Source organism: Scyliorhinus torazame, chromosome 13, assembly GCF_047496885.1.
Source record: "Scyliorhinus torazame isolate Kashiwa2021f chromosome 13, sScyTor2.1, whole genome shotgun sequence".
In the NCBI taxonomy this organism is placed as follows: domain Eukaryota; kingdom Metazoa; phylum Chordata; class Chondrichthyes; order Carcharhiniformes; family Scyliorhinidae; genus Scyliorhinus; species Scyliorhinus torazame.
Genome location: NC_092719.1, coordinates 198,621,443 through 198,648,055, shown reverse-complemented (window position 1 = coordinate 198,648,055; position 26,613 = coordinate 198,621,443). Strand labels below are relative to the sequence as shown.

The window sequence follows — 26,613 nt, the reverse complement described above, 5'->3', positions numbered from 1 at the left end:
ACCAGAATTGCCTGTTCCCTAGTAGGTTCTGTCACAAGCTGCTCCAAAAAACCATCTCTTAGACTATCCACAAATTCAATTTCTTGGGATCCACTACCAACCTGATTTTCCCAGTCCACCTGCATATTGAAGTCCCCCATGAGTATTGTGATATTGCCTTTTTTACATGCCTTTTCTATCTCCTGATTTATTTTCTGCTCCACATCCTGACTACTGCTAGGGGGCCTGTACATAACTCCCATCAGGGTCTTTTAACCTTTGCGATTCCTTAACTCTACCCACAGTGATTCGTTGCCTTCTGATCCTATATCGCTCCTTGCTATCGATTTAACTTCATTCCTTACTAACAATGCAACCCTGCCCCCTTTGCCCATCTGCCTGTCCTTTCGATAGGACATATATCCTTGGATATTTAGATCCCAGCCCTGATCCCCTTGCAGCCACATCTCTTTGATGCCCACAACATCGTCCCGGCCAATTTCAATGTGCGCAACAAGCTCAATTACCTTGTTCCGTATACTACGCGCAATTAGGTACAACACCCTCAATCCTGCATTGACCACCTCCCTTTTCACACTCTCCTCAGTCACTGTACCCTGTACTGTGGTTCTTTTTGATTTTTGACTATGGCTTCTCTGCCTAACACTTTCCCCCTTACTGCTTTTTTGTTTCTGGCCCTGTTTTACTTCCTTCCGACTTCCTGCATCAGTTCCCATCCCCCTGCCACATCAGTTTAAACCCTCCCCATATCCCCAGTGAATTAGCCCGGGATCTGGATTACTAGTTCAGTGAAATTATGCCACCATCACCAATTCTGAACATAGAAGGTTCAGAGGGGAGTTCAAAATGCCAAGAAGAGAAGCAAAGAGGGAGCACCAAAAGAGACTGGCAGTCAACATTAAAGGGAATTCTTAAGTCTTCGAGAGGCGTATATATAGTAAAGATGTGCGAAGGAGGAGTAGTAGGACCAATTAGGGACCAAACTGGGGATTTACACATGGAGGCAGAGGGTGTGGCTGAACTATTAAATGATACCTGTTGATACCAAGGAAGAAAATGCTACCCAGGCCATGTTGAAAGAGAAGGTAATTCAGACACAAGAATGGCTCAATATTGATAAGAAGGAGGTATTGGATCAGCTGTCTGGACTTAAAAGTGGAAAAGGCACCATAACCGGATCAGGTGATCTAAGGATACAGAGGGAAGTGAGTGTGGTGTTGAGTTCTCTGGTGCACAGATGAGCCAACACAGTTGTATGTGGTACAACTCTATTTTATTTTAACTCTTATATACAGTTGGTTCTGGATACTCTGCACGTGCTGTCTCCCTGAGTGTGTCGTGTAGCAGGTCTGTCCTGGTCCTCGTCTCCAGCTAATACTGACCACCAGGTGTCGTGTTTGTGCTTTTATATCTTTCTGTGATTGGTTGTGGTGTTGTGTGTTCTGATTTGTCTGTTGGTGTGTCTATCATGATGTGTGTGTTTGAATATCATGACATCCCCCCTTTTTACAAAGATATGTGCCTACGTGGTTATAAATATAATCGTGCCGTGAGTGCATCTAAGAGTGTGTGTGTGTGTGTGTGTTGTGTACAGCGTGTGTATATGACGTAACTATTTACATGGGGCGATGTCGGGTGCGTCACACTAACAAGGTTGTACCATAACAACATGAATGCGAGAAAAAAAACAACGTGAACAGTGGTCCGGTCAGACGATATCTGGAACGATAAACAACAACAGGTTATAATACAGAAGTGTTTGACTTTTTGAATGTATGAACAGCGTTATATGTCCAGTCTAATGGGTGACCGCCTCAAGAATAGGCTGGTCCTCAAGCCGGTTCAGCTGTGGAGATTTGGGTTCACACTGGTTCACCTTGGACTGTTGGAGGTGATGCTGCTGCCGAAGTCTCTACTTTTCCATTTGTTGTACTTCGTGCAGTGCTTGGTTTTTCATTCGTGCAAATATAACATTCAACATCTTTGTTCGTGTTGCCTTGGCTGTGGTTTGGTTCTGGTGGCGATGGAAGGGGCATGATCCGTGGCATCTCCACGAAGTCATCCTTGGGAACCAGTGGAGGATCCGGCGTGTGCGTACGGTTCAGTTGCGAGCGTGGAAGGCGGCGCAAAGCTCGCTGATTGCGCCTACGCACCAATCCATCCGCCCTGCATGCCAGGAACAAGGTGGAGTCTTTTTTCTTCTTATGTTTGTGGTGGACGGCATCTTGTAGCCGATGGGTCGTTGCCATCGAAGAAGCACCATCACTAATATCATGCAAGGCGATGACTGTGCCAGATGTAGAAGTTGGCCGAGACCGTGCACGCTGGTTCCGGCCACCTGCTGTGCCGGAAGGGCGACTCCGCAGAGAAACGTCGAAGCATGTCGCCTTGGAGAGAGAATTGTTGCTCGCATCAACGTCTGGCAATGGCGCGAATTGGTGTGTCCGTCTTGGACCGCCGGTGCTGGTCGCCACTGCCGACCCAGTGGGACTGCCACGCGATCCATTCCCTGTCGCCGTGGCATCCGCTGTCACCCTGAGCGTGCCATCACCGAGGCCGCGACACCGCCCGTCCGGAGCAAGGTCTGGCGTGCGCGAATCAGAGTCGGCGCTTGGCTGCTCCCCATCTGGAGTCCGGTCTGCCTTCCGTCGATGCTCCCCGTCCGGAGTCCCAACAGGTTCACTGGAGGCAGCCGAGATTCCCTGAAGCTGCACTTCTGGAGTCGGAACATGCAGGAATGCACCGACCAGTGGAGAGGCTCGAGCCATCGAGGGTGGAAGCGGTGCGCCGCCACCGCAGTCGTCAGTGGTCCCACCGTGATCGTCGAGTGCCTCGGTACGCACTAGGCGAGGTCTGTCACCTTGCACCTTTTGCATGGGAAGTGGGATGCTGTCGTCACTCGTCTCACATCCCGTGGATAGATCCTCATTAGCAGCTTGCTGTTCACTAGGGTTGGGTAAATTGTCAGAGTTTTCATCTGGTGGTGCACACCATGTCGGTGGACTGTCATTGTCTTGCCGTTGTCCTTCATTTGGGCTTTTCTTCTTTGGAATTTTAAATCTTCCCCCAGACATTGCAGAACCTGGTTTATTACCCCCAAATTCTCCCATATGTATGGTCTCGAATATAGGATCCAATGTTTCTATCGACATTGTACTATTTTCCAAAGAACATTCCGTTTCACTTTTCTTCTCAGGTACCTCATATGTATCTTTGTCTAATGTACATGCCTTCATGGTCTCTAGGTCTGATTTTGCTGGGACTGGCATGGTCACAGTCTCTCTTTTACTGTTCTCAATTGCCCACATTATACTCCCCATGCATAACTGCTTAATCACTGGGGTTAGTGTGGTTCAATGGATAATCGGGTCGACCTTATCTGCATCTTCACCATTAGTGGAAAGCACACTTGGTTCACTTGAAACTGCTGCGGGTTTTAAATTTGTTATCTGGTTACTCGATGTCGGTGTCCTCAGGATTCTTGCTCCAATGTTCTGCTCATTTATCAGTGGAGTGTGTATAGGTTCAATGCAATTAATGTTCCCCTCAAGGTTTGAAGAGTCATTACTGACTAACTGCTGGTCTCCGAAGTTGGGACTTTGCGGCGTTGTGTTGAAGGGAGACATTTGTCCCTGCTGTAGATATGATTCAGGTTGTGTTATTTCCATTACCTGAGGATCAATGTCTTGTCCATTTTTTCGATCCGTACTAAAACACTGGCAATTCTCAGTCTGTTCCTTGCAAGTTAAACATTCAATTAATTTCTTTAGCAAATCCTCAGCATCCTTCTGTGACCGTGCAGCATTATTAATCTCTGTTCGGCTATAATGATCCTGAAGGTCAGCGCATAGACCTTTTTTCTTTGGGCTTGGAAGAGGCGATTCCTTTGGCTTGTCTTCAGTTGGGCTGGAACAGTCTTCAGCGCTGTGCCCTTCATTGTAGCATGAGAGACCGTCATGGTCATGCTGCTGTGTAGTGGAGCATGGTAGGCTGTTATAGCCTTCTTGCTGTTCACGTGAGCATGGCAGACTTGCATCGTCTGCCGCTGGTTGGTCAGGAGAGGTTGCTAGACCCTCATGGTCTTGTTCCTGCAAGGACCGCACATTGGAGTCTTGCATTGCTTCTATCGTGGAGGCTGTCCACGAGCTCTCTGTGGAGGCTTGTGACACTGGAGTCACTTCTTGTTCGTGCAAGGACTGCGCTCTGGAGTCTTGCGTTTCTGCAATTGTGGAGTCTGTCCACGAGCTCTGTGTGGAGGCTTGTGACTCTGGAGTCACTTCTTGTTCGTGCAAGGACTGCGCTCTGGAGTCTTGCGTTGCTTCTATCGTGGAGGCTGTCCACGAGCTTGCTGTGGAGGCTTGTGACTCTGGAGTCACTTCTGGTTCATGCGAGGACTGCGCTCTGGAGTCTTGCATGTCTTCTTTCATAGAGTCGGGAACGTTGAGCGGGACGTGGACCACGCTCTGTGTGGCAGCAGGGCGCTCTCCGTGTGCTTGCACCGCTCCCTGTCTGTTAATGTCAGGCTGCAGCATCATCCGGTACTGATAAGTTGGGACGTCATATCTGCTGGGTTGAAGATCCTTAAATCCGAAAAATGAATCCGCATCTGCGTCGGATTCAATGTGGGGGCCGCCAATGTGCAACACGAAAGGTTCGTCCGAGTCATAGTCGTATAGGACCACGGAGCTATCATTGGGCTCGCGAGGTCCGGAAACACTGTAAAGATCGTCATCGAAGTATTCGAGGTCGGAATCATCGGCTTGTGTGTAGGTAACTGCTTGTCGGAAGGTTCTTCGGAGGTCAAATTCATCTCCTGGGTCAATTTGCGGCAATGTGCTTTTATTCCAGGTGAGGGAAGGTTGTTTTACAGCTTTAACAGATTTTTGTTTTTTTGATTTGGGACGTTTCCCTTTTAAATTGGATTTGGGATGTTTCCCCTTTAAATTGGTGCGGTCTGGGGCCTCTGACATCCTGACGCTCGGTATGTAGCACGTAGGAAGCGACTGCGCATGCTCAGATTGCTGTTCCTTTACCGATGGCCGTTTTCTTGACTGCGCATGCGCAGCATCTCGCGCATGCGCAAACAAAACTTCCGGTTCTGCGCACTGCTCGCGCAACTGTGCTAGCGTGATACCTTTAGCAAGATGGCCGCCGACCTCGACCCAGCCCTCTCTCAGGACAGGGATTTCGGCCTCTGGGAATTCGGGCTCCCGACCACGAGGTGAGTACTGCCGCTTTTCTTACCTTTACTTGCCGATTGGATTGCGTTTTCTTCACAGTACTTGGAGAATTTGTCCAGGACTGCCTGGTAATCGTACCTTTGCTGTCTCCTGAAGAACCTGAACCTTGTGAATATTTCTCTTGCCCTTGCACCGGCGATGGTGAGAAATTCAATTTTTTCGCTATCATCCAGGTCTTGGAGTTCAGCTGCCACCAGGAACAATTCGAACACTTGCCGGAATCGCCGCCAGTTTTCGCGGAGATCGCCGTGGCACTGGAGCGGCTGCGGAACCGGGAGCTCTATCATTTTGCCTGGGCACTGCTGGTTGTCTGTGTACACTGAGGTATGCCGGCAGGTATCGATCCACTCCTGTACCATGTGGTGTTGGGTTCTCTGGTGCACAGATGAGCCAACACAGTTGTATGTGGTACAACTCTATTTTATTTTAACTCTTATATACAGTTGGTTCTGGATACTCCGCACGTGCTGTCTCCCTGAGTGTGTCGTGTAGCAGGTCTGTCCTGGTCCTCGTCTCCAGCTAATACTGACCACCAGGTGTCGTGTTTGTGCTTTTATATCTTTCTGTGATTGGTTGTGGTGTTGTGTGTTCTGATTTGTCTGTTGGTGTGTCTATCATGATGTGTGTGTTTGAATATCATGACAGTGAGTGTGGAAATTGCAGACACTGGCCGTAATTTGAAATGAAAATCGCTTATTGTCACAAGTAGGCTTCAAATGAAGTTACTGTGAAAAGCCCCTAGTCGCCACAATCCGGCGCCTATTCGGGGAGGAAGAAGTCTTCCTTAGACTCAGGGATGTTGCCAGAGGAATGGAGAATTGTAAGTGTCACACTCTCGGTCAAAAAAGGTGTAAAGATAAGCCCAGCAACTACAGGCGGTGAAGAAGCTTCTGGAAACAAGACCCAGGACAAAATTAATATTCACATGGACAAATCAGACTAATTAAGGAAAACCAACATGGATTTCATGAGGGAAAATCATGTTTAACCCACTTGCTGGGTTTGTTTTAGAAGAGGGACCAGAGAGGGTTGCTGAGGGTAATGCTGTTGATGGACTTCCAAAAGGCATTCGATACAGTGCCACACAACAGACCGGTGAGCAAAGTTATAGCTCATGGAATTAAAGGGACAGTAGCAACATTGGTACGAAATTGGCTAGGTGACAGGAATTAGAGAGTATGGCTAGTGGATGATTTGCAGGCTGGAGGAAGGTTTGTAGCAGTGTTCCCCAAGGACCCTTGCATTTCCTGACATACATTGGGCTCAACCTTGGTGTACAGGGCACAATTTCAAAGTTTACGGATGATACAAGACTTGAAAGCATTGAGAACTGTGTGGAGGGTAGTGTCGAGCGTCAAAGGGACTTGAGCAAGTCGGTGGAATGGGCGTTCAGGTGGCAGATGAAGTTCAATGCAGAGAAATGTGAAATGATTCATTTTGGTAGGAAGAACCTGGAGGGACAAAACAAAATAAAGGGTTGTTATGAAACCCATTAGGCTGTGCGTTTCTGTGGACATTGCAACATTTAAGGTACAACATGTTCCAGTGCAGTTCCATTGGTTCCGGCCTAGTTCCGCTTCTGACCGGATGCCGGCGGGTAGCTGTTTTAACACGTATTCATGACATGCAAATGAATGCAGATTGCATTCCCGCCACCAGCCAGCGGGATGACTGACCCGCCATTAAGAGAATTTAAATGTAATTTTGCCAATTATTTTCTGATGATGTCACCGAGAGGCAGCCGATAGATAATAGAAGGAACCAAGGAAACATTCTCAGAGAATACCAGAGATAATGGTGTAGGTGTGGGAAGAGAAACCATTGCAAGTGATTGTAAGCAATGGAACCAGGTGAGTGCAGTCCCACCCAGCTGTGCTGGAGAGACATTAGAGAACGCTGGCGTTATCAGTCTTGTTAAAGTTGCAGATAGAAAAACAAGGAGGTAAAGTTCACCTTTGTCACATCATATTGAATGTCATTTGTGTTTTGGATAAGAGCAATTTGAAAATGTGGGATTGGCGGAAATTTGATTGGAGGGAGGGATTCTACACGGAGTTCCATGAAAAAAGGGCACATATTTGGGAAGTGACGATAATGTCACGGCAATGATGAGTGGCATGGTAGCACAGTGGTTAGCACTGTTGCTTCACAGCTCCAGGGTCCCAGGTTCAATTCCCGGCTTGGGTCACTGTCTGTGCAGAGTCTGCACGTTCTACCCGTGTCTGCATGGGTTTCCTCCCACATGACCCGAAAGACATAAGAACATAAGAACTAGGAACAGGAGTAGGCCATCTGGCCCCTCGAGCCTGCTCCGCCATTTAATGAGATCATGGCTGATCTTTGTGGACTCAGCTCCACTCTCCGGCCCGTACAACATATCCCCGAATCCCTTTAGACGTGCTTGTTAGGTGAATTGGACATTCTGAATTCTCCCATAGTGTACCCAGAAAGGAGCTGGGATATAGCGACTAGGGGATTTTCACAGTCACTTCATTGCAGTGTTAATGCAAGCCTACTTGTGACACTAATAAAGATTATTATGTTCTTGTCGGGTGGCCTGATTTATATTACAAGAACACTTGTAGCTAAAGGTATAAATGATTTATTAACCTTAACTGTGGGTCAAATATATACAAACAACAAGTGAACAACAGTATGAACATGCACAAGCAACCTCTCTCCTAGCTCCTTAGCCAATCTGAGGTCACCTGACTCTAACATTCACTTATATACTAATGAGACTCCTAGTGGTCAGTCGGTGAATTACAATACAACCATGATATCACTACAGTGATTTGATTTGATTTATTGTCACATATACCTAAGTACAGTGAAAAGTATTTTTCTGCGGCCAAGGGAACGTACACAGTACGTACATAGTAGACAAAAAAAAGAATAATCGCCAGAGTACATTGACAAATGATACATTGACAAACAGTGATTGGTTACAGTGCGGAACAAGGGACCAAACAAAGCAAAGTAACAATATGTTTAACAATTTTGGAAAGGAAAGAGGTTGGAGATGGGCCGGATGCTAATTGAATGGAAATTATTGGCATGGTTTTTAATTGATTGCTTTAATTAAATTGATTTATGATTGTAATCATTGATCATCTACACATTACATTTTTAAAATGTCTAATCACTAAAGGGTTTTATGAGGCAATTGATCGTCAATCCACATATCAATGATTATCAGTGAACTTCATATTTTACTGTTTTTGACAGAGATGGAAATGTTGTTTCCCTTTCAATCCCTCACTACCAGCAGCTTAAATAAGACCTATGGTTGAGAGGGCTGGAGGAACACTGTTTGAGGGCTTCCACTAATCTCAGTTAGTCCCTGTAAAGAGTTGGGTCTGTGATAAATAATCCCGATGTGGAGATGCTAGCGTTGGACTGAGGTGGGCACAGTAAGAAGTCTTACAACGCCAGGTTAAAGTTCAACAGGTTTGTTTCGAATCACTGGCTTTCGGAGTGTAGCTCCTTCCTCAAGTCTGCGCTCTGAAAGCTAGTGATTCGAAACAAACCTGTTGGACTTTAACCTGGCATTGTAAGACTTCTTACTATTAATAATCACATCATTGCATATAGACAAGATTCCTGCTCTTGATCAACATTCAACAACCCTCACTCTATACGAGCATCGGGAGGGGTTAATTGTGATGACCCCAGATTGATTTGTTTTCTATTTATTTCACACGATGTTGCTATTACTGGCTGGGCCAGCATTTATTGCCCATCTTTAATTCCCCTTGAGAAAGTGTTGGTGAGCTGCCTTTGTTGCAATCCATGCATCTCAGGTATACCCTGAGTGCTGTTAGGGAGATGGTACCAGGATTTTGACCCAGCGATACTGAAGGAACGGCGACACATTTCCAAGTGTAGCTTGGAGTGGAACATGTAGGTGGTGGTGCTAAATAACCTCTAGACACTCACTTTTGAGGCTTGCATTTGTACATGGCTGATCGAGCAAGAAATTAAAGGCTGATCAGCAGTCGTGGAATTTTAAAATAATTTCCTTCGATTATAGTGAAGCAAAAGGAAAAGAGCAAAGAGGCATTCGGCAGATAACAATAAACCTGTAACCCAGTCAGTTTCAAAACAAGTCACATTCTGTAAGAAAGGAATTGACAGCAGCTTTTGTTCCCATTGGTCATATAAGAGATTAGTGTGTCAATTTAAAGTGCATGGGATTATGGGTAATGTATTGAGATGGATAAAAAAATGGTTGGCAGACAGGAAACAAAGAATAGGAATTAACGGGTCTTTTTTCAAATTGGCAGGCAGCGACTAGTGGGGTGCCACAGCGATCGGTGCTGGGACCCCAGCTATTCACAATATATATTAACGATTTAGATGACAGGATAAAATGTAATATCTCCAAATTTGCAGACGACACCAAGTTGGGTGTGAGGGTGAGCTGTGAGGAGGATGCAGAGATCCTTCAGTGTGATTTGGACAAGTTGAGTGAGTGGGCAAATGAGTACTAGATGCAGTATAATTTGGATAAATGCAAGGTTATCCACTTTGGTAGCAAAAACGGGAGGGCAGACTATTATTTGAATGGCCATAAATTAGGAGGGGGGAAAATGTGCAACGAGATCTGGGTGTCCTCATACACCAGCCACTGAAGGTAAGCATGCAGGTGCAGCAGGCGGTAATTGCCCTCTGAAATGGTCCAGCAAGCCACTCAGTTCAAGGGCAATTATAGATGAGCAACAAATACCGGCCCTGGCAATGATGCCCACATCCCATCATATTTTTTGTTTCATGCTTAGAATATGGAATGGGGGGTGGGGAGGTAATTAGAAATCATTGTTTTGAAGTCAAGCAAGATATCCCACTAATGTGAGGAAGCATAGTGTTACATTATTTTGAATTATTATAAAAGAACATGTTGCATTTATTGAAATATGTGCATCTGTCTCCAACTGTTGCATCATGTGCTCACTTTAAAAAAAAAATTTAGAGGACTTAATTATTTCTCTTTTTTCCAATTAAGGGGCAATTTAGCGTGGCCAATCCACCTATCCTGCACATCTTTGGGTTGTGGGGGTGAAACCCACGCAGACACGGGGGAGAGTGTGCAAACTCCACACGGACAGTGACCCAGGGCCGGGTATCGAACCCGGGTCCTCAGCGCCATAGGCAGCAAGGCTAACCACTGTGCCACCTGCCGCCCCCTCATGGGCTCACTTAATGGCAGAATTATTTATTATCCTAACAACTGGCCTCCCTGTATCTAAAGTTTTCTTGGTCCAACTTTGAAAAGGTTGGAGAAGTTCACTTGTAGGTATGTGCAAAAGATACAAATATCTCGTTCTGTTTTCAAATGGGTCCTATTGTTATACTTTTGGATTATCCCATTTTAGAGTTGGACATTGGACAATATTTGTACACATTTGTGCACACCTAGCCTAGCTACAACTGTGAAAATGTCCAGATAATACATTTATCAACCCCTTATAAGGAAACTGCACAGGGCTTTTTAGCACTGGGCTAAATCGCTGGCTTTGAAAGCAGACCAAGGCAGGCCAGCAGCACGGTTCAATTCCCGTACCAGCCTCCCCAAACAGGCGCCGGAATGTGGCGACTAGGGGCTTTTCACAGTAACTTCATTTGAAGCCTACTTGTGACAATAAGCGATTTTCATTTCATTTCAGTTTCATCACGAGTGCCGTATGTTGTGTAATTATGGACATACTGTCTCCCTACCCTGCATTGGTATGCGTCAAGTTCCAGAATATTTATATATAAAATTATTCAATACATTCAGTCAACACTTAACAATTCTGAACACAAACAGACTATTAAAATGGCTGCTGCAAATCAAGTGACCTTTTGACATTTTAAGCTCCAGATAATCCTGAGTCTCAATCAAATACTGAATTATATATGGACATTCACATCCCTCTTGGAACGCACACGTCCCTTTGTTTAAGGGTTGGCCATCAACAAAAGAACCATAGCATTCCAGAGGTTCCATCTTTCTGTTTCATCTTTGTATTATGATGGTCCCGCATTTAAACTAGACGGGATGAATTTTAAAAGTATCAAACAACATCACAGCATGTGTAATCAACACACAACACCCTGTTTTTGCAAAAGGACTGTGAACTTGTAACGGTCACATGGTGAGGGAGCCATTTTGTTGTCTGCCTTAAAAATAACAGCAAGAAGCTGTTCTGCAGACAGAGTTTCATCTGAAAGCCATCGAACCAGCTGCAAGTCATCTGAGCAGCCAAGGTAATAAACAGAAATAGTGCCCCCCCCCCCCCCCCCCCCCCCGCCACCACACCCAGAAGAGCTCCCCCCTGCAGTCTACACCAACTTCAAGTTCACCTGAGATCCAATCGCCGGGAAATTTGACGACAAGAGGCCTCGCAGCTTACTGAGAATCCTTTTATAAAAGACCTTCACTTCAACTGAAGCATCAACTCATCTAAGAAACTACATGCCAACCGTGAGAAAGACCGAGATACTTTTACATTGCAATTGTATTGTTTAACCCTCAGCTGTATCTAATCTTTCTATGTGTGAGCCGAGTGAGTGAAAGGTCACATTCCGAGGCAAGTGTGCAATAATAAAGAAGTTTTATTTTAAACTCATAAAAAGCTTGCTGCTGAGATTATTTAAATTGAGACAAACACTCTTGAGGGTACGAAGATGCCTGCCTTCTACGAACAAACATATTGATCACAAACAATAAAAAGGAACACATAAATGATGTCCATGACATGAATTTATAACTTCTGTAACAAAGCATTTTCCTCAAGAAGGTAGAGGATTGGAGTTCGCCGCTCATGAGTGTCTTTTTTCCAATATCACTTCAGTGCTGTTAAGTCAATGCCTTTCAATTTTATGTGGAATGAAGAAAGAAAGACAAATCGACAATCAAATATTATGCTCGACACTAAACAATTCTGGGTAAAACAATAAATTAAATATATTTGTTAAAAAAAAGACCTTCAATGCTTCAAACCTTTTTATCATCATTGTAATATCTGATTTCCCCAACAATCGCCATTGAGTGTTTAAACATTTAGATCATTATGGATATTTTGTAAACATAGAGCTGGGATATTTTCCTGTCAATATAAAACAAGTCGGTGCTGAGGGAATATATGTTTTCCCAATTCTTGCCAACACGGCAGCAGCAAGTATTCCCAGGACAGGTTCAGCATCAGATAGGTGAAAAAGAATGCTTGTTCATTACTGCAGGATCAGTTATGCCAAAGCTTTACCTACTAAAGCTTATCAATTCAATTATTCTAGTTAGCAAATACTCTCAGAATACAATCAGTGCTGTAAGTCAACGAACTGGACCTACCCTCTGCCACGTGACCATTGATCTCACGTATTTCTCTAGTTTCTCTCCTCATGCCCTCTCTAAGCTCATTTTGTCCATGAGACCCACCTCCTCTTCCTTTGGCTCTGTACCTACTAAACTGCTGACCACCCAGCTTTCCCTCTGGTTCCCATGTTAGCGGATATTGTTGATGGTTCTCTATCTTTGGGTGTTGTCCCTCTCTCCTTCAAGGCTGCCATCATCGCCCAGCCACCCCGGCATTCAAAAAAACCAAACCTCGAACCCACCCTCCTTGCAAACTGCCAAACCATCTTCAACCTCCCTTTCCTCTCCATGAATTTGTCATTGTCACTCTCAACTCCGTGTCCACCTTTCCTGGGACTCCCATGTCTGAATCAGGACAATCGGGATTTCCGCCTCTGCCCCAGTATCGAAACAGCTCTGATCAAAGTCACAACTGGTGGAGGCAGGTTCAATTGAGACATCTGAAAGGGAATTGGGTTGTCATCTGAAAAGAAAGAATGTGCAGGGTTACAGGGAGAGGGCAGGGGAATTACGCAAGGTGAGCTACTCTTTCAGAGAGCTGGTGCAGACCGATGGGCCGAATGGCTTCCTTCTGCACTCTGGCAATTCCGTGATTCTGTGATATCCTGTGTGTCTGTGAAAAAGGTCAACTTTGCCTCCTCGTCCTTCTCGACCTGTCTGCAGCCTTTGACACAGTTAACCAGACCACCTTCCTCCACACCATCTTCCTCCACTGCCTCTCCATGTTGCCCATCTGAGTAGGACCACACTCAACTGGTTCAATTCTCAACTGTTCAATTGTAGCCAAAGAATCGCTTGCAATGCCCTCTCTTCTGTTATTATTACTGGTGTGCCCCAAGGATCCATCTTCGGCCTCCACCTATTTTTCATCTACGTACTGCCCCTCAGTGACATCATCCTAAAGTACAGCATTTGTTTCCACACCTCACATCTCCACTGTTGCCAAATAATCAGATTGTTCATCTGACATCCAGTATTGGATAAATCATAGAATCATAGAATTTACAGTGCAGAAGGAGGCCATTCGGCCCATCGAGTGTGCACCGGCCCTCACAAAGAGCACCCTACTGAGGCCCACGTATCTACCCCATCCCGTAACCCCCACTTAACATTTTTTGGACACCAAGGGCAATTTAGCATGGCCAATCCACCTAACCCGCACATCTTTGGTCTGTGGGAGGAAACCGGAGCACCCAGAGGAAGCCCACGCAGACATGGGCAGGACGTGCAGACTCCGCACAGACAGGGACCCAGCCAGGAACGAACCTGGGACCTTGGAGCTGTGAAGCAACTGTGCTAACCACTGTGCTACCGTGCTGCCCTATGAAAATTCCTCCAATTAAATATTGGGAAGACTGAAGCTATTGTCATCAGTCCCACTATAAACTTCATTACCTATCTACCAACTCCATCCCTCTCCCTAGCAACATTCTGCAATTAAATCAGTCTTTTCGCAAATGGTATCAAATTTGATCCCGAGGTGAGTTTCTGAATCATGTTCATGCCATCTCGAAGACTTATTTCAATCTCCTAATGTCACCTGACTTCACCACCCCTGTCTCAGCCAATCTGCTGCTGAAGCCCTCATTCGTGCCTTGGTGACCTCCAGACTGTTGCTAACTTTTGCTGTGTTTCTTAATTTGGCTCTGTTTAATTACATTTGCTCAAGAGTCGCCAGGTATCTTTCGACACCGCCACAAGGTTCAGAACCGAATACTGATCAGTGACTCGATACACCAGTTAGTAAGTTCAAAAGCAATGCTCATTTATTTACACACAATCTACTCATGCATAAACTCTACAAACTAAACTATCACTATTACTAAAGCCTATACTTAGCTTCGGGTGCCCACTCAGTCAGAGGAACAATGGCTGTTGCTCGGTTCTGAGGCTGCTGGGTTGAGCTGTTTACAGGATAGCAACTAGGAGCGTCTATATCGTAGTGTGCGTTGACTTGGAACTTACTTGGTCTGGTGTAGCTGCTAGGCTGATCTCTCTCTTCACTGAGAGCCAAAGCCAAAGAAGAAAGTTTCTCCCTTGGGGAATACCTTTTATACTAAAAAGGGCTTCACGTGCTTTCGGGCGCGCCTTGAACTTGGCCTCAATTAATTAGGTCTTTCCAAATCATTCGTATCGATCTTCCTCCAATCGAGGGGTGGGTTCCCTGATTGCTGGGCGTGTCCTAGGTGACCGTTGGTTTGCTTTGTTTTAGTCTCTTCTGGCGCCGGGGTGTCTGCCTTAACATTGTGTATCTAAATGTTTCCCTTTTGTCCCCGGAGATGGCTCATTAGTATGTAGATGGCTTAGCAGTTTCTGTCCTGTCTGAGAGCTTAAGGTTCTAATCAACAGACAGACCTTGCACCTGCTTGTTTCTTAGTATTGTCCAATTTTCCCTGCATTCTTTGCAAGTGTCTGTAATCGGGACGTGGCCATCCCAGATGGCTACAAGACCCAACTACTCTAATGGACTCCTGGACATCCATGTTTTTGGCTCAGTACAATTGAGGTCACCTGAAGTTCTGATGTCCGTTTCTTAAGTCGCAGCAAGTCCCCTTCCCGTCTCACCCCTGCGCTCACTGACCGACACTGGCTTCCAGTCAAGCAATATCTCGATTTTAAAATTCTCATCCTTGTTTTCAAATCCCTGGATGGGCTTGCCCCTCCCTATCTCTGCAATCTCCTCCGACCCCACAACCCTCCGAGATGTCAGCCCTCCTCTAATTCTGGTTTCTTTTGCGTCCCCAATTTTAACTACTGCCCCATTGGCGGCTGTGCCTCTGGTTATCTAGGCCTCAGTCTTTGGAATTCCCTCCCTACACCTCTCCTTTAAGACATTCCTCTAAACCTACTCGGTTGTTGACCAAGCTTTTGATCATCTGACTTAATCTCTCATTGTGGGGCTCTGTGTCCACTTTGTTTGGAATGTTCCAGTGAAACACCTTGGAATGTTTCTTGACGTTAAAGATAATATATAAATGTAAATTGTTGTTGTCTAAAGATGGAATGGTCTCTGCCCCAATTGCTCTGTGCTAAATACTCCTCATTCCAACACCTCCACATAAAGAAAAACTCTTTCAACCTCTCTTCATTCTCTCGGTGACAATTATAAATGGATGACCCCTCCTCACTGACTACAAAACTGGAGAAAGAAGTCTTTCCTGACTTTTCCTATCAAAACTCTTCAAAATATTTAAAACCTCCATCTGCTTTTGAGTCTGAAACCTCTCCTCAGAACTCATGGTGCGATCTACCGGCCGCATTGCGCCTGAAAGGTGGCGTGGCGTGCCCAGTAGATGCTGGGAGATCCCTCTTGTGGGATCTACCCAGCTCGCCACACCTCGCGAGACGTTACGGTCTGAATCCCGCCCGTTGTGGGCAGAATCACTGTTTTGCAACTCTGCACATTAGAGTGAGACAGCTAGTCTCACTCTAATATGCGCTCTCCTGACCTTCCTGAGGTGTTGGGATCTAACCTCTTTGTCTCAGAGACCTCGGGCTCACGCCATTCAGTGCTGGTCTCCACAAACGGGTACCAGACAGAACGACACTTGTGGGGGTCTCACAGGGAATTGGAGGTTCCCAGGTGTTTGCCCTCTGGGCAGGATGGCATCCTGGCACTACTAAGGTGCCAAGCTGGCATTTTTCCTGCGCTGGATCGGGCCTGGGGGAGCTCTGCGCAGTAAGGTGCGGGGGTAGGGCCCCCAAAATGACCCCCATATAGGCGAGTTGGGGCTTTGGGGGAGTACGGGAGCCATATCGGGAGAGGTGTTGAGAGATTGGAATGCCACTTTAAAATGGCATCTCGATGTCCTCAGTGCAGCCTCGGGCGGAGAGCTCTCTGCTGAGCCCCCGAATTGAACCAGAGTCGCGATAGTGTGGTGTTCCTCAGCACTGTCTATAGCCAAATGCCCAAACATTACTCACCAATTAGGGATGGGTGATAATTGCTGGCCTCGCCACTGATCCCACATTTGATTTGGTTTGATTTATTGTCACATGTACCGGAGTACAGTGAAAAGTATTTTTCTGCAGCCGAGGGAACGTACAGTACCTACATAGTAGACAAAAAGAATAATCAACAGAGAACACGACAAAAGGTACATCGACAAACAGTGATTGGTTACAGTGTGGAACAAGGGGCCAAACAAAGCAAATACATGAGCAAGAGAAGCATAGGGTGTCGTGAATTGTGATCTTACAGGCAACAGATCAGTCCGAGGGGGAGTCGTTGAGGAGTTTTGTAGCTGTGGGGAAGAAGCTGTTCCTATATCTGGATGTACGGGTCTTCAGACTTCTGTACCTTCTGCCTGATGGAAGGGTCTGGAAGAAGGCAATGCCTGGGTGCGAGGGGTCTCTGATAATGCTGTCTGCCTTCCTGAGGCAGCGGGAGATGTAGACAGAATCAATGTGGGGGTGGCAAGCTTGTGTGATGCGTTGGGCTGCGTTCACCACACTCTGCAGTTTCTTGCGATCTTGGACCGAGCAGTTCTTACATCCCATGTAAGAATATGTTTTGAAGAACAACACGCTGTACTCCACTTGTTGCCTGTCGCTGCCATGTACAAATCGAGCATTTCCTTAAAGTCAACGAAAGGGAAAATCAAGCATGGTGAATGATGATTGGTTATCCATTAACGTTCATTCTGTGCCCCACTGAAGTTAAATTTCATCCTCAATACCTCTGAATAGTCAGCCTCCTCCAAAATGATCAGGCAGTATGTCAGTGTAAGTCAGTGTTTCTCAAACGGAGGTCCATGGGCCCCGCAAAATAATGTGAAGTGTGAGTCAGGGGGTGGGGGTGGAGTGTGGCTGTCACACATGCAGCACACAGCGCACTGGCTGCCTCACCATAGAACATAGAACATTACAGCGCAGTATAGGCCCTTCGGCCCTCGATGTCGCGCCGACCTGTGAAACCATTCTAAAGCCCATCTACACTATTCCCTTATCATCCATATGTCTATCCAATGACCATTTGAATGCCCACTACTGTTGCAGGCAGGGCATTCCACGCCCTTACTACAGAGGTTCAGCCAGTCCGGCGCCTTGATTGTCCTCTGGTATCGACGGAGCCGGCGATGTTGGTGCTGTCGTGGTCGAAGTTGACTCCGGAAGCGTGCCGAAATCCTCTTCATCAATGGGGGTGGGCAGGGGGAGGACGGATAGTCCTAGGGGGGGGGTGATGGGGGCGGCGGGGGAGGGGAGGGTGGCGCCGGGGCCGGCAGGGGAGGTGTGGCGGCAGAACCTGCTGGTGCCAGGTCCCGGAGGGAGATAGTATCCTGGCGGCCGTCGGGGAACGCCACGTAGGCGCACTGTGTGTTTGCATGGAGCAGGTGCACCCTTTCCACCAACGGGTCCGCCTTGTGGAGCCGCACATGTTTACGGAGAAGCACGGTTCCCGGAGCTGTGAGCCAAGTTGGGAGTGATACCTTGGATGTGGACTTCCTGGGGAAAGCAAAAAGACGTTCATGCGGTGTACTGTTAGTAGCAGCTCAAAGTAATGAGCGAATGGAATGTAGTGCATCAGGGAGGACTTCTTGCCAGCGGGAGGCCGAGAGATTTCTGGACCATAGGGCCAGCTGGACGGCCCTCCATACCATCCCATTCTCCCTTTCTACCTGTCCATTTCCCCGGGGGTTGTAGCTCGTCGTTCTGCTGGAGGTGATACCTCTGCTGAGCAGGAACTGACGTAGCTCATCACTCATGAATGAGGATCCCCTGTCACTGTGGATGTAGGCGGGGAAGCCGAACAGAGTGAAGATAGAATTAAGGGCTTTAATGACGGTGGCAGACATCATGTCGGGGCATGGGATTGATGTGTTGGGATGCTCTGCTACACAGACGAACCAACACGGTTGCGAATGGTACAACTCAGCTTTATTACTAACATTTATTTACAGTGGTAAACTGGTTACTGAGGTTCAATCATAACCCTAGAATCTGTGGACCTATTCCTAACGCCATCTGGGAGTGGCACTCAGCACATGGTGGATGTCTGAGTGGCTTGCTGTGAGATCTGTGCCCTGAGCTGTCTCCTGCTGGAATGAGTGGGAAGTGTCATGTTCCCTGTTTTGTAGTGTGTATGCTCTTGCCTGTGATTGGCTGTGGTGTTGTGTGTGTGTTGATTGGTCCGTTGATCTGTCCATCAGTATGTGTGTATGTTTGCACCATGATGTTTACCTGAATATCATGACAGGGATGGCGAAGGGAAAACGGGAGTATTCATCGATCACACTGAGGAAATACGTGTGTCGGTCGGAGGAGGGGAGGGGGCCTTTGAAATCCACGCTGAAGCGTTCAAAGGGGAGGGAGGCCTTCACCAGGTGCATGAGGTCCGGCCGGTAGAAGTGCGGTTTGCACTCCGCACAGACTTGGCAGTCCTTGATGATCGTCCTTACTTCCTCGACAGAGTAGGGCAGATTTTGTGCCTTAATGAAGTGGTACAACCGAGTGACCCCTGGGTGACAAAGGCTGTAGTGCAGGGTACGGAGTCGGTCTACCTGTGCGCTGGCACATGTACCTCGGGATAGGGCGTCTGGGGGCTCGTTGAGTTTGCCAGGGCGATACTTAATCTTGTAGTTATAGGTGGAGAGCTCGATTCTCCACCGCAAGAATTTATCATTTTTGATCTTGCCCCGCTGTGTGTTGTTGAACATGAAGGCTACCGACCGTTGGTCAGTGAGGAGAGTAAATCTCCTGCCGGCCAGGTAATGCCTCCAATGTCGCACAGCCTCAACGATAGCCTGGGCCTCCTTTTCGACGGATGAGTGCCGAATTTCAGATGCATGGAGGGTGCGGAAAAGAATGCCACTGGCCTGCCTGCCTGGTTGAGGGTGGCGGCAAGGGCGACGTCCGATGCGTTGCTTTCTACTTGGAAAGGAAGTGTTTCGTCTACAGCGTGCATTCCAGCTTTGGCAATATCAGCTCTGATCCGGCCTGTTGGGCCTCTGCCGTCAGGCGGAAATGAGTGGACTGTATGAGTGGGCGGGCCTTGTCCACATAGTTTGGGACCCAGAGCATAATACGAGAAGAACCCCAGGCAGCGTTTGAGGGCCTTGGGGCAGTGGAAGCTCCATTAGGGGGCGCATGCGGTCAGGATCGGGCCCAGAACTCCGTTCTGGACCACGTAGCCGAGGATGGCTAAGCGGTTTATACGAAACACACACTTCTCCTTGTTATACGTGAGGTTGAGGAGAGTGGCGGTGCGAAGAAATTTAGCGAGGTTGGCGTCATGGTCCTGTTGATCATGGCCGCAGATGGTCACATTGTCTAGGTACGGAAACGTGGCCCGCAAGCCGTACCGGTCGACCATTTGGTCCATCTCCCTTTGGAAGACCAAAACCCCATTGGTGATACCAAAGGGGACCCTAAGGAAGTGATATAGACGGCCGTCTGCCTCAAAGGCGGTGTATGGCCAGTTCGATTTACGAATGGGGAGCTGGTGGTTGGCGGATTTCAGGTCCACTGTTGAGAAGACCCGGTACTGTGCAATCTGGTTAACCATGTCAGATACGCGTAGGAGGGGTTACGCATCGAGCCACGTGTACCTGTTGATGGTCTGGCTGTAATCCACGACCATTCGGTTTTTCTCCCCAGTCTTAACCACTACCACTTGAGCTCTCCAGGGGCTGTTGCTGGCCTCGATAACTCCCTCCTGAAGCAACCGCTGGACCTCGGACCTGATGAAGGCCTTATACTGGGTGCTGTACCGTCTGCTCCTGGGGGCGATGGGTTTGCAATCTGGAGTTAGATTGGCAAAGAGGGAAGGAGGATCGACCTTTAGGGTCGTGAGGCCGCACACAGTGAGGGGTGGTAAGGGTCCGCCGAATTTAAGGGTCAGGCTCTGGAGGTTGCACTGAAAATCCAGGCCAAGGATAAGTGCAGTGCAGAGGTTAGGGAGGACGTAGAGGCAAAAACCGTGGAACTCTATGCCTTAGACTGTGAGCGTGACCGTGCAGTACCCCCGGATCGCTACGCAATGGGATCCGAAGGCCAGGGAGATACTTTGATTGGTAGGGTGTACTTTAAGGGAGCAGCGCCTTACCGTATTTGGATGTACAAAGCTCTCGGTGCTCCCGGAGTTCAGTAGGCAGGAGGTCACGTGGCCGTTGACTTTCACGCTGGTGGATGCGTTGGTCAGAGCGTGTGGTCTGGACTGGTCGATTACCATGGATGCGAGTCGTGGTTGATCGTCGGGTAGTGAGGCAGCTGCAGCATCGGGGTCCTAAACCGCCGTTGGTCTCCATGTGCTGCGGGGTGGCGGCGCCCGGAGGACCTGGGGGTCACAAAATGGCGCCGCCCATGGAACGCCCGTTGCGGGGGTGGAGCAAGATGGAGGCGCCCATGAAATGCACGTGTTGTGCGGGGGAGAAGATGGCGGCGTCCATTGCTGACACATGGCCTGGGGAGGAAGGGAGGATAGCGGCGCCCATTGTCCGTGACCGGGGGGGGGGACCGCTGCCACTGAGCGGGTCTGGCACGCGGCTGCGTAGTGGCCCTTCTTCCCGCAGGCCTTACAAAGGGCAGCGCGGGCCGGGCAGCATTGGTGGGGGTGTCTTTGTTGGCCGCAAAAATAACATAGGGGCCCCCCGGAGATCACTGGCTGGCGCGTAGCACAGGCGTATTGAGTGGGTAGCGCCCCAGCTGGGGTGGCTGCCTGTGGGGCCCATGAAGCGTAGGAGGAGTGGGCCGCGCGGTTGGGGGCGTAGGACTGTACATTGCGCAGGGCGACCGTCATGGAAAGCGCTAATGTTTTAGTCTCTGCGAGGTCGCGCGTGGCCCCTTCTAGGAGCCGCTGCCTGATAACATCAGAACCAATCCCAGTCACAAAAGCGCCCCGCATAAGGAGATCTGAGTGCTCCTTAGCTGAAACGTTCTGGCAGTCACAGGCCCGAACTAGTGGGATCAGGGCCCTCCAGAAGTCCTCGATTGACTCACCGGGTAGTTGAGTACGCGTTGCGAGCGCATGTCTGGCGAAGAGCATGTTCGTCTTCTGCTCATAACTCTTTGTGTCGAGTCTTAGCAACAGCGTAATTGGGCGCATCCTGGATCAGCGGGAAGATTTTAGAGTTGAGTCTGGAGTACAAGATTTGAATCTTCTGAGCCTCTGGAACAGGGGTCGGCGCCGCGTTGATATACGCTTCAAAACAAGCTAGCCAGTGCTGGAAGTCCTTTCTGGCGTCGCTTGCGTGTGGATCCAGCTGCAGTCGATCTGGTTTAATCCGGAGGTCCATCTTCTGAATCAGATACTAATAAATTGAGGCACGATCAATTTGGCTGGAGACGAAGTTGAATTCAAACTGAGGCTTTATTAGTATCTGAAGTGTGGCCTCCTACAGCAGCTGGCAAAATGGCTGCGAGCTGAAGGCCACGCATATTTATAACCCGGTTCCTGGGCGGAGCTAGCATGCAGGGGCCCAGGTGAACCTGTAGTGCAGGTTCTACCGTACAATCCTTAATATAGGAACACAGTGGTTTACCACACCTACGGGGTGCGAAAAACTGGAAGGGCATCCAAAGAGGAGACAGAGAGCACAGAGTCTCACTCTATGTGGATGACCTGCTCCTGTATGTCTCACAGGAAGGACTGAAGGCAATCATGCAGATCCTGAAAGAGTTCAGTACCTTCCCGGGTTACAAACTCATCCTGGGCAAAAAGTGAGGCATTCCCAGTGAACCCAAACGGGGGAGGGACAGAGCTGGAGGGGCTCCCGTTCAAAATAGCCCGAAACAGATTCTGATACCTGGGGATCCAAATAGCCAGAGACTGGACACAGATCCACAAATGGAACCTGACCAGCCTGGTGGAGGAAGTCAAAAAGGACCAACAGAGGTGGAACGCACTCCCAATCTCCCTGGAGGGGAGAGTGCAGACAATCAAGATGAACGTGCTGCCGAGGTTCCTCTTCCTGTTTAGGTTATACCGTTCTTCATCCCCAAGGCCTTCTTCCAGAACCTAGATAGCTTAATTATGGCAATTGTGTGTATGTGTGTGTGTGTCTGGGGGAGGGCAAGAACCCAAGAGTCCCCAAATCAGCACTGCAAAGGAGGAAAATTGAGGGAGGCCTGGCACTGCCAAATCTGCAATATTACCACTGGGCAGCATCAGTGGAAAGAGTGAGGGGTTGGGTGCATGAGCCCAACTCAGAGTGGGTACAGATGGAGGAGGCCTCCTGCAAGAGAATGACCCTCCAGGACCGAGCCACGGCAGCACGCCCATCCCCCTCGGCGAAATACACATTGAGCCCAGTGGTAATGGGCACACTGAAAACGTGGAGGCAGCTAAGACAACATTTTGGGCTAACCGAGATGGCCCCCATCTGCGGTAACCACAGATGCCCGCCAGTCATGCTGGACACAATGTTTAGAAAATGGAGACACGACGGGGCAACGCTGACAGTTAAGGACTTCTACCTAGGGCACAGACTAGTGACACTGAATGAACTGTGGGAGGAATGGGAATTGCCAACAGGACAGGAAATGAGGCACCTACAAATAAAACATTTCCTCCGCAAAGAGACAGTAGGATACTCCCGGGGCCCCGGAGACTACACTATTAGAGGACCTGATGACCACGGACTGTAAGGAGGGGGGACACTGTGGGAAAATATGCGGACAGCTACTGGACAGAGCTCGAACACCACTGGCGAGACCAGACAAAAATGGAAGGACGAACTGGGGAGCGAAGCACTGAGCGGGGCTAACTCCACCTCCTCCTGCGCAAGGCTAAGCCTAATGCAGCTCAAAGTGGTGCACAGAGCCCAGCTGACCAGAACCCGAATGAGCAGGTTCTTCCCGGAGGTGGAGGATAAATGTGAGCGGTGCCAGAGAGGCCCGGCCAACCACACCCACATGTTTTGGGCTTGCCCCAAGCTTGCTGGGTTCTGCACAGCCTTCTCCGAGGCAATGTCCAAGGTTGTATAGGTAAGGATGAAGCCATGCCCAAAAGTGGCAACCATCAGGGTGTCAGAGCAGCCAGAGTTACACATGGGGAAGAGGGTTGCGCCCTACCTTTCGCTTCCCTAATCGCACACCGGAGAATCCTGCTCGGCTGGCGATCGGCAGCACCACCCACAGCTGCAGGCTGGCTGGCAGACCTGTCGGAATTTCTCCACCTGGAGAAGATCAAATACGCCATCCGAGGATCGGAAGAAGGCTTCCTTACTGCATGGCGGCAATTTGTCGACCTGTTCCAAAACCTGTTTGAGGCCAGCAACAACCAATAGAGGGAGAATTGAAGGAATAGAGAGGGGGGAAAAAAAAGACAAGGAGCAATGCCATGGACGCACAACCCAGGGGGGAGGGGGGGTAAAGGGGCAGAGAGTCTGAAATGGGCAAGGAGGGACAACACGGGGAGGGGGGGGGGGGGGAAGGCAGGGGAACCTGCCTCCCCCCCCATTCACCCACCAAAAAGAAAAGGGGAAACCCACTTGTATCGACCAAGGAGGATAACAAGGGGGAGGGAGGGGGGAGACGGGGAGCGGTTAGGGAAAGGGGGCTGGGGGAGAGTGCGGGATGGGGGGGGGGGGGGGTGAGGACATGCCAAACTAGACGGCAGCAATCTGTAAAGAAAGTAAAGAAAGATAAAAGCCTTTTTGCATTACACTGTACAATAAACAAACACGAACGTCAATGTACATAATGTTGAAAATGGCAATAAAAAGATTTTTTTTTTTTTTTTAAAAGCCAATGTTCAGAACTGTGTCAAGAGCTGGCTTCCTATTTTTCTCTGCAATGTGGAAGTGGCACTGGGAGAATTGCTCCTGCAGAGGGCTAGCACAGTCATGATGGGCCAAATGGCCACCTTCAGTCCTGTAATAATTCTATCATTCCAGTCTGGTACCCACTGATATTCATAGGATCGTAAAACATGAGATATAGGAGGAGGAGTCAGCCATTCAGTCACTTGAGCTGCTACGCCATTCAATATAATCAAGGCTGGTCCGGTCTTGGCCTCATCGCCACTTTCCTGCCCGCCCTCCATAACCCATGACTCCCTGTTGATGAAGAATCAGCCTAACTCAGCCTTGAATTAATTATTTTATAAAATTAATTTAGATTACCCAATTCTTTTTTCCCCCCCCCAGTTAAAGGGCAATTTTAGCGGGGCTAATTCACCTATCCTGCACATCTTTGGGTTGTAAGGGTCAGACCCACACAGACACGGGGAGAATGTGCAAACGCCACACGGACAGTGACCCAGAGCCGGGATTGAACCCGGGTCCTCAGCGCCGTGACGCAGCAGTGCTAACCCACTGTGCCACCGTTCAATAAATTCAATGATCCAACCTCCACTGCCCTCTGGCATAGATAAATCTAAAGATTAATCACCCTCAGAGAAGAAATTCCTTCTCATCCCTCTCTGAAATGGAGACCCCCTTCTCCTGACCCCTTCGTTCTAGATTTCCTAATGTGGAAAACCTTCCTCTTAGTATCCACCCTGTCAAGGGCCCATAAGAGTTGAGTCTATACTAAGACCAGTAAGACAATTGATGGACAGGAGCTGGGTGCAGGCAATGGTTTAACCGACAACATGAATTGAGCTAAATTTGTAAGTTAAAAGAGCATAAGTCTCATAGTTATTCATCAAGAACATGTCATCAAATGACCTTATTTTTGTTATTATCACAGTGACATTCATTAACTCAAGCTCCCTCACAGGATTCAGACTGTAAATACAGGAGACCGTCTATTCAAACTGTTACTGACCATATGACTTAATCTGATTAATTTATCTTGAGTATACGAAAGAGCACAGGATTGGAGAGGTCATTTAAAAATGTTACTAATTAACCAATAATACTGTTGGGATACCCTTCCCCTGGTACTTTAGTACAAAATGAATCTTCAGAATTGTGTTGCCTCTGATCAGCTCTGGTGCTGTAACCATTCATATTATATGTACATTGCACACCCTCTAGTGTTTACTTTGTGGATTTGCAACTGCAGACCCTCTGCTCACGCTGTTAACAATGTGGAAATTGACAAGAAACTTGTAAGACCATAAGACCACAAGAAATAGGAACAGGAGTAGGCCATGTGGCCCCTCGAGCCTGCTCTGCCATTTGTCATGAGAGAGTACCTTTAAGAAATGGGTGTTTATAAAGGTCGCAAAGTCACAGGTTAAGACAAGAGGAGAAATCGAAGAATGAAGATGAAGTGGAAGTTCAATTATCAGAAACGATTTTTGATCGGATGGATGAAAAAGAACAAGAACAGGTGGAGGGTGAGGCAGATATTTTTAGTTCAGGAAAATTGGCGGAGTTACAACAGAAAGACATAGTAATAAAACGGATGTATCAAAAAGCATGTACGGAAAAGGAATCTGAGTGTATACCAGAGTGTTATTACCATAAAAGTGATGTCTTGATGAGAAAATGGAGACCTTTACATATGCAGGAGGATGAAAAGTGGGCAGAAGTTCATCAAGTAGTATTGCCGGTAGAGTATAAAAAGGAGGTGTTGCGAGATGCACACGAGGTACCAGTGGGAGGTCATCTGGGAATAAGGAAAACTCAAGCTAAAATACAAAAACATTTTTATTGGCCTGGACTACATAAAGATGTGGTTAAATTTTGACAATCATGTCACACATGTCAAGTGATAGGGAAACCTCAAGCAGTGATAAAACCAGCGCCCTTAATACCCATTCCAGCATTTGAGGAACCTTTTACAAGGGTCCTAATTGATTGCATAGGACCGCTTCCTAAAACGAAAAGTGAGAATCAATATCTTTTGACAATAATGGATGTGTCTGCTCGGTTTCCAGAGGCCATTCATGTACGTAATATTACAGCTAAAAAGATTGTGGAGGAGTTACTTAAATTCTTTACTAGATATGGACTACCCACAGAAATACAATCGGATCAAGGATCAAAGTTTACCTCAAGGTTATTCAAAGACGTTACACATAGCTTAGGAATAAAACAATTTAAATCAACTGCGTACCATCCAGAATCGCAGGGGGCGTTAGAAAGGTGGCATCAGACATTAAAGACAATGTTGAGGGCTTCTTGT

The 26,613-nt window shown here is 47.9% G+C and overlaps 1 long non-coding RNA gene across 1 annotated transcript; it reads right to left on the bottom strand.

Moving 5' to 3' along the window:
• Positions 1-11,547: 11,547 nt before the first annotated feature.
• Positions 11,548-23,842, bottom strand: LOC140387755 (uncharacterized). Its single transcript, XR_011934003.1, has 3 exons — positions 23,608-23,842; positions 16,522-16,648; positions 11,548-12,093 (listed from the first exon to the last, which is right to left on the bottom strand). It is a non-coding gene; the product is annotated as an uncharacterized lncRNA (long non-coding RNA).
• Positions 23,843-26,613: the final 2,771 nt, after the last annotated feature.